Below are 14433 nucleotides of genomic sequence, written 5' to 3' on the forward strand. Positions count from 1 at the left end.
TTCTTCTTTCGGTTATATCTGCTTGGTGTTCTATAACCTTCTCGTACTTGAATATTGATACATTTTTCTAGGTTTGGGCAGTTCTCTGATATTATCCCCTGGAATAATATTTCTACACATTATCTCTTTCTCTGTCTTCTCTTGAAGGCCAAATACTCTTAGGTATACCCTTTTGAGGCTATTTTCTGAATTTTGTTGGCATGCTTCATTGTTTTATTTATTTTTATTTTTTCCCTTCTGGCTGTGTATTTTTAAATAGCCTCTCTTCAAGCTCACTAATTCTTTATTTTGCTTGAATAATTCTGCTATTAAAATACTCTGATGCATTATATACTATACCAACTGCATTTTTCAACTCCAGAATTTCTGCTTGATTTGTTTTAATGATTTTAATCTCTGTGTTTAATTTGTCTGATAGAATACTTAATTCCTTCTCCATGTTTTTTTGAATATGTTTTAGTTTCTTTGAAACTGCTATTTTGACTTATCTGTCTGAAAGTTCACATATCTCTGCTTCTCTAGGACTGGTCACTGGTGGTTTATGTAGTTCATTTGGTGAGGTCATGTTTTTCTTGATACTTTTAGATGTTCTGCTGTATCTGAGCATTGAAAAGTTAGATATTTACTTTAGACTTTTCAGTATGGGCTTGCTTGTACCGTTCCTTCTTTGGAAGCCTTTCCAGATATTAGGTAGGACGTGGGTATTGCAATCTAAGCAATTTCTGTTTTAGGGGGTACCCCAAGCCCAATAGCACTGTGGTTCTTGCAGACTGGTAGAGGTGCTACCTTGATGGTCTTGGGAAAGATCTGAAAACATTATCTAGATTACCAGGCAGAGACTCGTTCTCTTCCCTTACCTTCTCCCAAACAAATGGAGTCTCTCTCTTGATTTTGAGCCACCTGGAGCTGGTGGTGAAGTGACACAGCACCCCTCTGGCCACCTTCACTAGGACTATGCTTGGTAAGACCTAAAGGCAGCACAGTACTTGGTCTCACACAGGTCCTTCTGCTGTAACCACTCCTTGGTTACTGCCTATGTTTGCTCAAGGCTCTGTGGCTCTACAATCAGGAGGTGGCAAAGGTGTCCTTTGCTTCAGACCATCAAGTTCTCCCAGGTCGCAAGCCAGTCCAGAGCTGTCATCTGGGAGACAGAAATTAGAGGCAAAATCCTTAGAAGCCTACCTGGTGTTCTATTGTACTACAGCTGAGCTGGCACCTAACCCACAAGATTCACTCCTTCACACTCTTCTTTCCCCTTTCCAGAGGCAGAGGAGACTCATCCAGTGGCCACCATGACCACAGACCCATGGGGATTACAGCCAGACTATCACCACTATCCCCTTAAGGCATAAGGGTTTTTAAGTTAGCTTGGGGTGAATGCAGCCTGGGCTGGGACTCATTCTTCAGGGTGCTGGGCTCCTCTCAGTTGCAGGGCAGGTCTAGAAATGCCATCCAAGAGCCAAGTCCTGAAATCAGTGATCCTAAGAGCCTGCTTGATGCTCTACCCACCTGTGACCATGCTGGTACCCAAGATACAAGAAAAGTACCCTTTACTTTTCCCTCTGCTTTTGGAGCTATGAGGCGTGAAGCCTGGTATTAGGTAGGAGGACATCCCAGTACTCCCTTATCTACTCCAGCTGGTTTCTCAGTAGGTCAGGTGCCCCACACAGTCCACTGTCTCTGGGACTATTTCAGATTTGTAGTTGCTATGGCCTAGACTGCCTTTAATGTTTACTTAGAGACACACAGCCCTTTAGACCATGGTTGCAGGGCTTACAGGAGCTCAATTTTCAACTGCTGGGATCATCAATTCTTCTCTGGCTAAGGCTGGTTTAATTGTTCCCTCCGTGGTTGAGTTTTATCGGAGTTTGGTCTGGATTTTGTTCTGCTACAATAGGACAGTAATGTGTTCAATGCCTCACTGTTGCTGTGCTCTCTCTCTCCCCAGTGCACAGAAATGCTCTATGCACCAAGCTGACCCTGCCGGGATGTTGGGAGGTGGTGGCGGCATTTGTAAGTGAAAGCTATTTTTTCCTACCTCTTCAATGCCTTTTTCAGTGATATAAAGTTAAAACCAGGTACTGTGAGTGTTCTCTTGATTTGGGGTTCTTATAAAGGTCCTTTTTTAGGTAGATATTTGTTACATTGGTGTCCTTACAGGGGTGATGGTTCAGCCTTCTGTTCTGCCATCTTGCACCACTCTAAGACCTCCCCTCTCCACTTATCTACATCTATTCCTTGCTCTAGAAGGCTGACCTTGATGTACTATGTAATAGGGCTCCGTTGCTCTCTGGCTTCCAGTTGGGTTTTACAAAGGGAATCCATAGCAGAAGATATAAAGAAAGTAGAAAATTATATTAGAATATTGGTTTGTTGCTGATTTTTCTCTGAGGCACCTCATCTTATTATCACCTTTGAATCAATGTCTTTTTTTCCTCTCATTTTGGCCTTCTCTTCATGACGGTTTCCTTCTGGATGCTGGTGACCACTCCCTTTTCCCATCTTTTTAGGCGTAGAGGTAGTAACACTCAGTGTCACTATCCCCAGGTCACTTTACTCTTCTTTACCATTTGCCTATTCTCCGTTCACAATTTTGTAAATAATCCATTTTAAAGTAAACCTTATTCAAATTATCTAGATTTGAATGTACCATCTGTAAACTGGTGGGACTCTGATGGGTACAGCTCTCATCAAGGAAACTTCAGATGAGTATCTACAGTAATGTCAGATGCCGGAACACAAATGGAATCACCCTGCCAGAAAGGCAGTCTCACACCCAGAGAATGGTAGAATTAGATAACCAGGATAGTATTAGTCATGCAGACACATCCCTACTCCATTATTTCCCCTTCCTCTTGCTCCAATTCTGAGGATATAAACCATAGTTTAAAAATTGGGATGAATATCTTCTTTTGAGAACTGTCTCTTCATATCCTTTGCCCACTTTTCAATGGGGTTGTTTGTTTTTATCTTGTAAATGTGTTTGAGTTCTTTGTAGGTTCTGGATATTAGCCCTTTGTCAGATGAGTAGATTGCAAAACTTTTCTCCCATTCTGTAGGTTGCCTGTTCACTCTGATGGTAGTTTCTTTTGCTGTGCAGAAGCTCTTTAGTTTAATTAGATCCCATTTGTCAATTTTGGCTTTTGTTGCCATTGCTTTTGGTGTTTTAGACATGAGGTCCTTGCCCATGCCTATGTCCTGAATGGTATTACCTAGGTTTTCTTCTAGGGTTTTTATGTTCTTAGGTCTAACATTTAAGTCTCTAATCCATCTTGAATTAATTTTCATATAAGGAGTAAGGAAAGGATCCAGTTTCAGCTTTCTACTTATGGCTAGCCAATTTTCCCAGCAGCATTTATTAAATAGGGAATCCTTTCCCCATTTCTTGTTTCTCTGAGGTTTGTCAAAGATCAGATGGCTGTAGATGTGTGGTATTATTTCTGAGGACTCTGTTCTGTTCCATTGGTCTATATCTCTGTTTTGGTACCAGTACCATGCTGTTTTGGTTACTGTAGCCTTGTAGTAGAGTTTGAAGTCAGGTAGCGTGATGCCTCCAGCTTTGTTCTTTTGACTTAGTCTTGTTCTTTTGACTTTGTCTTGGCAATGTGGGCTCTTTTTTGGTTCCATATGAACTTTAAAGCAGTTTTTTCCAATTCTGTGAAGAAACTCATTGGTAGCTTGATGGGGATGGCATTGAATCTATAAATTACCTTGGGCAGTATGGCCATTTACAGCCAAAAGACACATGAAAAAATGCTTATCATCACTGGCCATCAGAGAAACGCAAATCAAAACCACAATGAGATACCATCTCACACCAGTTAGAATGGCAATCATTAAAAAGTCAGGAAACACCAGTCTCACACCAGTTAGAATGGCAATCATTAAAAAGTGCTGGAGAGGATGTGGAGAAATAGGAACACTTTTACACTGTTGGTGGGATTGTAAACTAGTTCAACCATTATGGAAAACAGTATGGCGATTCCTCAAGGATCTAGAACTAGAAGTACCATATGACCCAGCCATCCCATTACTGGGTATATACCCAAAGGATTACAAATCATGCTGCTATAAAGACACATGCACATGTATGTTTATTGCGGCACTATTCACAATAGCAAAGACTTGGAATCAACCCAAATGTCCATCAGTGACAGACTGGATTAAGAAAATGTGGCACATATACACCATGGAATACTATGCAGCCATAAAAAAGGATGAGTTTGTGTCCTTTGTAGGGACATGGATGCAGCTGGAAACCATCATTCTCAGCAAACTATTGCAAGAACAGAAAACCAAACACCGCATGTTCTCACTCATAGGTGGGAACTGAACAATGAGATCACTTGGACTCGGGAAGGGGAACATCACACACCGGAGCCTATCATGTGGGGGGGGGGGAGGGATTGTATTGGGAGTTATACCTGATGTAAATGACGAGTTGATGGGTACTGACGAGTTGATGGGTGCAGCATGCCAACATGGCACAAGTATACATATGTAACAAACCTGCACATTATCCACATGTACCCTAGAACTTAAAGTATAATAAAAAAAAATTTAAAAAAAAAATTGGGAGAAGAGGAATAGAAACACAAGGTGGCAAAGGAACATACCTTGTCTTAATTTGTTTTGTGTTGCAATAACAGAATACCACACACTGGATACTTTAAAAACAAAAGAACCTTATTTGGCTCATGGTTCTGGAGGCTGGAAAGCCCAAGGTCACAGGACCACATCTGGTGAGGTCCTTCTTGATGCACCATAACATGGTGATAGGCATCACATGGTAAGAGGATGTGTGTGAGAGAGCAAAACATCTAGCTCACAGTCTCAAGCCCTTTTATAATCTGCATTAATCTATTCATGGAGGTTCCACCCTTATGACCTAAACATCTTCCATTAGGCTCCACCTTCCAACATGATTGCATTGGGGATTAAGTTTCCAACATGTGTTTTTGTGGAACATATTCAAACTATAGTTTGAAAGGGGTATCCCTTTCAGTGACTTTAGGAAAGAGATGGAGCTTTAACTTTATATTAAATTTGGAGCTTTATTTATTACATGGGACTGGATATTTTAAAGTGTTCCCAGAGGACCTTATAACATTTTATTACATAAGAATTATCAGAAAAACCATGAGGCTTATGCAACTTCTTTCCCAGAGGAAGGAGAAGAACTAGCTAAATATAATAATTATAATAGTTATAAGGGTTCAATGAAAACAAAAATGCAATTAAATAAATAAATGTGCTTTGTGATTATGGTGTGCTTATTCAAGGTGATAGTTCTATCAAGTTTTACCTACTTCTCAAATGAGATAAAAGGTTCAAATCCTCTTTTGGCTGTAATAGCATGCTTTTTTTTTTTTTCTTTTAACAAAGTGTTAACAATACTAAACCCCTCTGCGGCTTACTAGATGGAAACACTTTTCAGATTGCCAAGCAGTTATTATTTCTTCGACTGGTCTAATACATTTTAAGCAACAAAAGCAAGGTTTTCTTACCATGATAATTCACTTCCATTGTTGGAGCTAGACTGAGCCACAAAGACCTGATGATAGTTGTCCTAATTCTATCCCTAGGTCAGAAATAGTTTGCATATAACCAAGCCCGTGGTTTCCCCAAGGTTGCAGCACTGAGGTGCCAGTATAAAGCATATGAGAGAGAAGCCAAAATCAAGATTAAGAAAATGATACTTCATCCCAAAGTGTAGGGGTAAAGTAAGAATTGTATAGGAGAAAGAATTGTGAAATTGGCTGCTGAAGACTTCAACTTGGAAAAGTGTACAATGCGAATCTGGTTGAATGGTTCACGAATATGTATTATGAATACATAGAAGCACACTCTTTCACATGAAGTGCTTACTAACTGTGGCAGAAAGAAGTGCTAAAAAGAGCCATTAATGAATAAACAGCATGAGATACTGTTTGCAGAATAATCATGGTCAGTAACATTGTTTCATTCACAATATATGAATTAATTTACTTTCTTTCTCATGCTAATATGAATTAGAATAATCATGTATTTCTTTGATCATTTTTATCTCTTAGCCTGGCATATTCCTCAGAGTCATCAAGGCAGCTGGCTTCAGTTTTCTATGTGCCACAGCCCTTCTGAGCTGCACAACTCTTTGGGGATGAAGAATAAGCAGACATCCTTCATTATGAGACAGGTAAGCACTGCTAAGATCCTTGATTCGTGATTATCGTTAATATAACTGGTTAGTTAGAGGTTGCTGAAGTGAAGTAAAATAATGCTCTACACATGTGTAGGTGCTCTTTAAAGGTTTCTAACTTAGTTCCTCTGTATTTATCCCTGATATTTAAACATATTTATTGCAAGAGTCTTCTATGGTTTTGAATTTTCTCTGTATCCCAATCTCTGACCACTATTGATTGAACCTCTGTTGCTATCGCTTATCCCTAGTCAATTTCATGTAAAATAGGAATTTGAATTAACTGATTTTTTAATCATACATTTTGCAAACATGGGCTTCCAGTACATAGCATGGCCTTAAGGCATCAACAATAATTCTCAAGGTAGTTGGCTCGGGTATACTGAAAAATCAATCAATTAACAAATACAGTCATACAAGCTTCCATGTTCTTCCATACATATGTACTTCTAACTGAAAATTTTGTTATATTTTATTTATATTGGTTTTTAATTACAATTTATGGCTTTTTTCTTTATTAACTCCACTCATATTTATTGTGTAGCTTAATTATTAGCAGTTAGTATACGCACTGGTGCACATGAAACAGGCTACAGAGCTAATTTTATCTTTACTGAAAATCAAATAGATCACACATAAAGTAAATACATATACATATCAAGTATATATACATATATATCTTGTTATCAATTATATTCTAATCAATTTTCTTGAGATATAATTTTCATAAAATGAATCTGCCAAATTCATGTGTATAATTCTATGCATTTTGACAAATGTATACAGTCATGTGACTACCATCACAGTAAAGATATACATTTTATTGCCATTTTTCTCCAAAGTTTCTTTTGACTTTTTGTATTCATTCTCCTCCTCTTTCATTTTTGCCCTGATAACCAGTGATCTGCCTTCTGTAATTATAGGTTTGTTTTTTCCTACAACTTTATATAAATTAAGTTGTACAGTGGATAGAGTTGCTGTGTCTGGCTTCTTTCCCTTATTTTAGTGTTTTCAAGATGCATTCATATGGTTCCATATATTAGTAATTCTTTTTTTCTCATTTCTGAATTTTACTACATGGTATGGAGTACAAAACTGGTTTATCTATTCACTAAGTGGTAAACATTTGGCTTGTTTCTAGCCTGTGGTTTGCCTGATAATTTTTTACCAGTTTCTTTTGAATGAAAAGTTTTTTAATTCGGATGAAGCCCAATATATCATTTTTTAACTTTTTTTTTCTTTTTTTTCTTTTTTTTAACTTTGTATAACCTTCCTAAGGACTATTTGTCTTAATCAAGGTCACAAAGATTATTCTTATATTTTTTCTTAAAAGTTTTATAGTTCTATTCTTATATTTAAATCAATTATACATTTTAACTTAATTTTGTAGTTGACTTAAGATATACATACTTATACATACATATACATATAAGGTATATGTATATCTGTATATACATATGCACACATATATAGTCATATATCCATCTCTCTCTCTCCTCCTTCATACACACACACACACACACACACACACACACACACCCCTACCTGTATATGCATACAGTTATCCAATTTTTCCAGCTACTTTTTCTGAAAAAAATTACCATTTCGTTATGTTAGCCCCTTTATTGAAAATCAATTGACCATATATGTTTAGTTCTAAATCTGAAACCTCTTGTCCATTCCCTTGATAAATTAATGGTCTATCTGTATGCTGATACTACATTTGCATTACTGTAGTTTTTACAGTAGGTTGTGAAACTGGATAATGTGAGTTCTTCAACTTCTTTATTTTCCAATTACTTTGGTTGTTCTAGATCTTTCATATTTCAACAATTATTTTTATAATTAACCTCTCAAATTATACAAAAAAAACCTCGTATTCTGTTTGACATTGCAATGAATGAATAGGTCAAATTGTAGATTAGCTGACATTAGAGACAAAATCTAAATGATAAAATGGAGAAAGTGAGTCCTTGGTAGTTGCAAAAGGATGTGAGAAGAAGGTAGATTTGTGAATGTACAGAGTTTTTTTTGTGGAGAAACAACTAGAAGATGAAGAGTGCCTGGGGCAAAATAGGCTCCTTAAAGAACCTAATTAGGGATGTAGGGCGTGGCTGGTTTAGTTCTGATGGTTTTTTACTCTGAGGTGAATGCCAAGTGCTAATAGTGATTTCCTTCTCATAGGCAATGGGGAATTGTAAGACAAGTATATCTATTTCATCGTGATTTTACGAATGTGGGTTAGATTATAAGCCTTAATGCTTTACCTGAAGTATGCATAGCTCTATGGACCTCAATTAAATTCTGCTTGTCTTTCAAGATAAGAAGTCTAACAGCATGATAATAGCTAAGAAAATATTATTCCAAACCTTGGTTTACAATCTCTGTAGGTTAGATAGTGGCTGAAGAAAGCATTAGATTTCCCAATCCGGCACTTTATATTGGCTTGGATCTTTATAATACTACATGTCTCCTGGTATCTACAGCTATCAGAAGTCAGAGCCATAGACTGTACTTTTATAAACATGGAGGGGGAAGGATATCATGCCATAACTGTAGAACCAGCTACAACTTTGCCTAACTGGGGTATAAAAGTGGAAATTGGGAGATAAAAAATTATATATCACCACATACTTCTCTAAATTAAAAGAATGAACAATCAGAGGGCCAAATTGTCATTGTTGCTGTACCCTAGTGAGTCATACTTGATCCATTCACGAACTGGGCTCAAATAAGATTTTTCTCAGGCTGCCTTGGGCTAGATATTATAGTATGTATAATAAAATGTTGGTTTCCTGTTGGACACAGGTGATGGAGTGTAATATGAAATTAAAATACATGAGCTTCCACCAGAAGTTTTGTTCTTTCTTAACTTTATGCATCCTGTGGAGGTGTTTTAAAGTAAAGGAATTGTGTCATTTACTTCAGCAGAAAGTCTAGGTGCCTCCAGATAGAGCCAGGATTTGAACTTGACCTTAGAGTTTCAGAGCATCTTTATTTCTAATAATATAGCCCTTATCAGCATATACAATTTTGCAAACGTCTCTGTAAGGAGGGAGTAGGTTGATTCTAGGATGGGCTGAATTACGCCAGCCTGTGCCTTGGTAATCTGTCCAATGACATGCTGAGAAGTCAGGAGAAAAGTTGAAGCAGATTGCTGATTTTCATTATCAAAAATATGGTAGGTCATAGATCTCATTGGAAGTGCCTACCTTAATCATGCCCAGGGAGTCAGGAGCTGAAAATCGAGATAACAGCAAAAACAACACTACTAGCATCACTGTGATTTATTACCAATTGAAAGTTTAAAATTCATTGGCATAATCACATTCAAATTAGAGTTTGATTTCAGTCAATCACGCTAGACTGTAAGGAGCAATTGCTCCTTGATGTGAGTTGGTGGTAATTAGAGACAGATAAATGATTAAAGGGCCGAATGCTGCACATCTAGAGCATGATTTGGGTCTAATTGACAATTTCTACAGGTCATCCTGGGACTGAACAGTCATCTAGCCTAAACTTTACTTTAATCATTAGATTTGTTAAGAAAGAAACATTTGGAGACACTTTGCAAGCTAATATGAAGATCCCAGGTTATTGGTGGCCCTTGGCATTCAAAATGACTGTCAGTGGTGTCTTTTATGCAATGAATCCAATTTGTTAAAAACTCAGAAGTGCAAAAGTGAAACTGTTGGATTGTAGAAATTTTTTAAATAATGTATCCAAAGCCTCAATAATCTGTGAAACCTTCCATCTTTTTTTTGCCTGTGTGCTTTAATAGTCTCAAAATAGCATGCTATACTAGCAGGTTAGCCTTATTTAAGACAAAATCCATGTTTTAATGGGCAAAATAGTTTACTCCTAAGAGGTCCCTTAGGCCAAGAAATACTATTTGTAAAAAATATTCAAAAATCTTACTGCTAGGAAGACCTTATAAAAAGGTATTTTTTTTTCTGATTTTTCATTAATTCATTTATTTGTTCTTTTATAATAAGAGTTACTTATCAGGGGAACCCGCCCCTGATAATTCAACATGAGTCCTTTTCTATTTTCCCTAAGTGTCGGCTGGTCTGAGAAATAAAGGAATAGAGTACAAAAGAGAGATATTTTAAAGCTGAGTGTCCGGGGGAGACATCACATGTTGGCAGGTTCTGTGATGCCCCCTGAGCCATAAAGCAGCAAGTTTTTATTAGCAATTTTCAGAGGGAAGGGAGTCACAGAGGGTGTGGGTCACAGAGATCACATGCTTTAAGGGTAACAAAAGATCACAAGGCAGAAGGTCAGGGTGAGATCACAAGGTCAGGGTGAAACTAGGATCACTAATGAACTTCCATGTCCTGCTGTACACGCATTGTCATCTTAACCGGGTTCAAGAGCAGAGAACTGGTCTGACTAGAATTTGCCAGGCTGGAATTTCCTAATCCTAGCAAGCCTGGGGACACTGCAGGAGACTAGGGTGTGTTTCATTCCTATCTACATCTGCATAAAGGCAGACACTCCTAGGGTGGCCATTTTAGAGGCCCTGCCTGGGAATGCATTCTTTTCCCAGGGCTGTTAATTATTAATATTCCTTACTGGGGAAAGAATTCAGTGATATTTCTCTTATCCGTTTTCAGTAATAAGAGAAATATGACTGTGTCCTGCCCGGTCCACAGGCAGCCAGGCTCTAAGGTTATCTCCCTTCTTCCCTGAAAATCACTGTTATCCTGTTCTTAAGGTGCCCAGATTTCATATTGTTCAAATACACATACTCTACAAACAATTTGTGCAGTGAACACAATCATCTCAGGGTCCTGAGGTGACATACATCCTCAGCTTACAAAGATGATGGGATTAACCAATTAAAGTAAAGACAGGCATAGGAAATCACAAGAGTATTGATTGGGGAAGTGATAAATGTCCATGAAATCTTCACAATTTATGTTCTGCCGTGGCTTCAGCCGGTCCCTCTGTTCGGGGTCCCTGACTTCCTGCAACAGTTACTAGTTACAAAATATTTACTACATGCTAAGCTTTGTGATAATTTTTGTTTAACCTTTACAATTTTGTAAAAATATTATTATTATTATTATTATTATTATTATTATTATTGGTGAAGAAACTCAGTTTCAAAGAGGTTAAGGAATTTAAACAAGGCCACAGAACTAGTAAATAGCAGAAACATTTAAATATTTTGCTATATAATGATAATTATATCTTTATGATACCTAAGACTTAGTTCTTGGCATTGAAGATCTGTAACATTGCATAGCTGCTACCTTAAGGCCTTACAGGAAGAAATAGAGCTTTATTAAATGCAACATTTCTCTACCAGTCTTTCTGATGGGTTAGGTTATTGGGGGCTGAGGAGTAAGAGAGTTGAAGGAGAAGAGTTAGGTAGGGTTATTAATTCCCCTGAACATCCCCTTACTGAACATCATCTCGAATTAGCTGTGTTCAAAACCAAAGGTCACTTTGCCCCTCCAAGATAATAAGACAAGACTTTCTATTTTCTAGTTTTGGAAATTGTTCCCTTTCTTCACTAATCCATCCTCCCTCAATGTTCCCATATGCCTACTCTTTGGTAAAGTGGCCCTTTGGAATGATTGTCTCAATTTGAGTATGCTATCTTTTCTCTATTAAAACCTTCCCAGTATTCCTTACCTTTCTTACTTGTGACATACGTTGCACAGTCATTGTAAATGAAACCATAATATTTTACCTTTCTTCTTATATTTAATTTTTCTGAGCTTTTTTGCTGTTTTTCCTAAGGGTAGAGGCAAAAACAATGCAGCCAATGCTTTGCACATAACTTTAAGGAGTGCAGGAATCCACAAAGCAATGTCCAGTGTGAGAAACTACCTGCAAATTTCTAGCTCCTTCTACATCAAATTATTGCCATATCTTTCCAACACTGCTGATTTCAAGAGTTCCTGTGAATAATCTGAGGATTCTGCTCCTCTCTTCATAGGTGGTGGGATGGTTAATACTGAGTGTCAACATGATTGTATTGAAGGATGCAAAATATTTTTCCTGAGTGTGTCTGTGAGGACGTTGCCAAAGGTGATTAACAGTTGAGTCAGTGGACTGGGAGAGGCAGACTCACCCTGCATATGGGTGGGCATCATCTAATCATCTGCCACCAATGTAGCTAGAATAACACAGGCAGAAGAAGTTGGACGGACTTGACTTGCTGGTTCTTCCTGAATTCATCTTTCTCCCATGCTTCCTGCCCTCAAATATTAGACTCCAAGTTCTTCAGCTTTTGGACTCTTGGACTTACACGAGTGATTTGCCAGGGGCTCTCAGACCTTTGGCCACAGACTGAAGACTGCTTTTGAAGTTTTGGGACTCAGAATGACTTCCTTGCTCCTCAGCTTGCAGACAACCTCTTGTTGGACCTCATCTTGTAATCGTGTGAGTCAATACTCCTTAATAAACTCACTTTCATATATACATCTATCCTATTAGTTCTGTCCCTCTAGGGAACCCTGAATAATATAGGTGGTTAAGTACAAAGAGAGACTAATTATATATTCCTCTTTTTCCCTTCCATCACCCCAATACATAAGATAGGTTGTATGGGGATTCCATCAGCAGAATGTGCTTGCTCCTCTATTGAGAGCAAACAGAAGATTTGCATTACTCGCAAGTCCATTATGAGTAGATGAATTGTATACCCTGAGACAGTCTCTATCCTGCTTTCATCTCTCCATCCCCACCATATGAAGAAATAAGGATATGGAAAATGAAAACAGAGAGGCCCTGTCCCTACTCCTTTCCCCTTGACTGTTTCTCACAGTGAATGCACTAAGTATGCTAGCAGATATGGCACAAACCTGATTCTTTGACTCTGTTGGGCATCAGTGTAAGCCTTATAGTATCATTCATGGTATAGAGATAATAGCGCTAACTGAAGGAAGACGTGCAACCTTTAGGTTTTGTAAATTCCATCCCTTCACCGGAAGAAGCAGGATGAGAAGCACTCATTACTCTCCAAACTTCATGATCCTTATCTCTACTTAGTCATATGCGTTTCTCCTGTTCATGTGACTAGAGGAATGAGGTCTTTTAGTTGTATATAAGGATATACAATGAAAGCAGGGGTGTATGTCACGTTTTACTATGGTCATTTTGTTACTAGTTTGTTGCTAGCTCTGCTCTACACCTTGGTTCTCTCCTTGTCATCCTATCTTCTGCTTCACTTCAACCACAGGATGCCTGTAATTTATCAGCTATTCACCTTAGCCTCTTTTGTATCATTAATTTGCCCCTACTCATTATATCTATTCACATGAGATCACATCCACCTGAGAATTCATTTTCTTTTCTTTTTTTAAAATTATACTTTAAGTTCTGGGGTACATGTGCAGAATGTGCAGGTTTGTAACATAGGTATATATGTGCCATGGTGGTTTGCTGCATCCATCAACCCGTCATCTCCATTAGGTATTTCTCCTAATGCTATCCCTCCCCTAACCCCCCCACCCCATGACAGGCTGTGGTGGGTGATGTTCCCCTCCCTGTGTCCATGTGTTCTCATTGTTCAACTCCCACTTACAAGTGAGAACATGCAGTGTTTGGTTTTCTGTTCTTGTGATAGTTTGCTGAGAATGATGGTTTCTAGCTTCATCCATGTCCCTGCAAAGGACATGAACTCATCCTTTTTATGGCTGCATAGTATTCCATGGTGTACATGGGCCACATTTTCTCTATCCAGTCTGTCATTGATGGGCATTTGCAATTTTGAGAGAATTCATTTTCTCTATAGAAAATCCTTGCTTTGAGAATTGATGAAGCTACTTTGAATTTGAAATGTATAGATCTGGTTTGAATTGCAAGTCATATTCAACATGTCAGTTAATCCTTCCAAACCTTATCTCAGTTTCTTCATAGGTAATATGGGGGTTAATAACACTTGTCTCAGAGATATTAAGATAAACCTGAAAAGCAACACACAGTGTAAAGGGATTACTATTTTTCTATTCTCGTTATTATATCCTTGTCCAAGAATATATCATCTGTTTTTAGGTAATTGATTTGTTACGTATCAGTCTCTTCAACTAGGCTCTTGCTGTCAATAGGACAGAAACTGTGTTAACTTTAGTTCACCACAGTCTATCCATCATGTAACCAGGAAATTGATCCAGGTCAAGTGTTGCCTAAATATTTGAATTAAACAAAAATTGCAAAGGACAGCAACTGCATTTTCATAGTAAATAGCACAGTACTTTATTTCATATTTGTACTTGATGTCAAGTAGTACTTGAGAAAAT

The 14433-nt window shown here is 37.9% G+C and overlaps 1 long non-coding RNA gene across 1 annotated transcript in view; it reads left to right on the forward strand.

Annotated features, from left to right (window-relative positions):
• Window positions 1-14433, forward strand: part of LOC139360726 (uncharacterized) — a 105078-nt gene that overhangs the window by 10512 nt on the left and 80133 nt on the right. Inside the window, exon 2 of the long non-coding RNA XR_011618203.1 lies at window positions 6054-6175. This is a non-coding gene — a long non-coding RNA (uncharacterized lncRNA). The remainder of the gene's footprint in view (window positions 1-6053; window positions 6176-14433) is intronic.

The sequence above is a fragment of the Macaca nemestrina genome, chromosome X (assembly GCF_043159975.1).
Source record: "Macaca nemestrina isolate mMacNem1 chromosome X, mMacNem.hap1, whole genome shotgun sequence".
In the NCBI taxonomy this organism is placed as follows: Eukaryota; Metazoa; Chordata; class Mammalia; order Primates; family Cercopithecidae; genus Macaca; species Macaca nemestrina.